The sequence below is a fragment of the Myotis davidii genome, unplaced genomic scaffold (assembly GCF_000327345.1).
Source record: "Myotis davidii unplaced genomic scaffold, ASM32734v1 scaffold59, whole genome shotgun sequence".
Lineage (NCBI taxonomy): Eukaryota > Metazoa > Chordata > Mammalia > Chiroptera > Vespertilionidae > Myotis > Myotis davidii.
The window spans coordinates 3,111,093-3,111,644 of record NW_006293001.1 but is presented as its reverse complement, the minus strand read 5'-3'; the positions used below and the strand labels follow the sequence as shown (position 1 = coordinate 3,111,644).

Below are 552 nucleotides of genomic sequence, written 5' to 3'. Positions count from 1 at the left end.
CCCCCCCCCCCCCCCGGTCAGGAGAGGAGGCAATGGTCACCAGGCCGGGTGCAGAAGGAATGGATGCGGACGCCAATGCAGGCGCCCCACCACCGTGCAGTTCCCTGCCTCCCCCCTTCTCCCTCCCTTGCCATCAGCCACCACTGCCTTGGGAAGGTGGTGGGTAGATTGGGGTCTGCCAGCTGGGGGGAGGGACACAGCACGGGAGGTTGGCTGCCGGCCCCACAGAGGGAGCTGGCCCTCAGCCCCCCTGGGGAAGGAGCCACCCACCCCCAGTTCCCTATCCCAGCCCTGGGCCAAAGGCCCCAGCGGGGTCAGGAGAGAAGCAATGGTCACCGGGCCAGCCACAGAATGAATGGATGTTGATCCTGCTGACCAACCAATAGAACAGTGGTTCTCAACCTTCCTAATGCCATGACCCTTTAATACAGTTCCTCATGTTGTGGTGAGCCCCAACCATAAATTATTTTCGGTGCTACTTCATAACTGTAATTTTGCTACTGTTATGGATCGTAATGTAAATATCTGATATGCAGGATGTATTTTCATTAT

The 552-nt window shown here is 57.4% G+C and overlaps 1 protein-coding gene across 1 annotated transcript in view; it reads left to right on the top strand.

Moving 5' to 3' along the window:
- Window positions 1–552, top strand: part of IFIH1 (interferon induced, with helicase C domain 1) — a 57,485-nt gene that overhangs the window by 45,130 nt on the left and 11,803 nt on the right. The window lies entirely within an intron of this gene.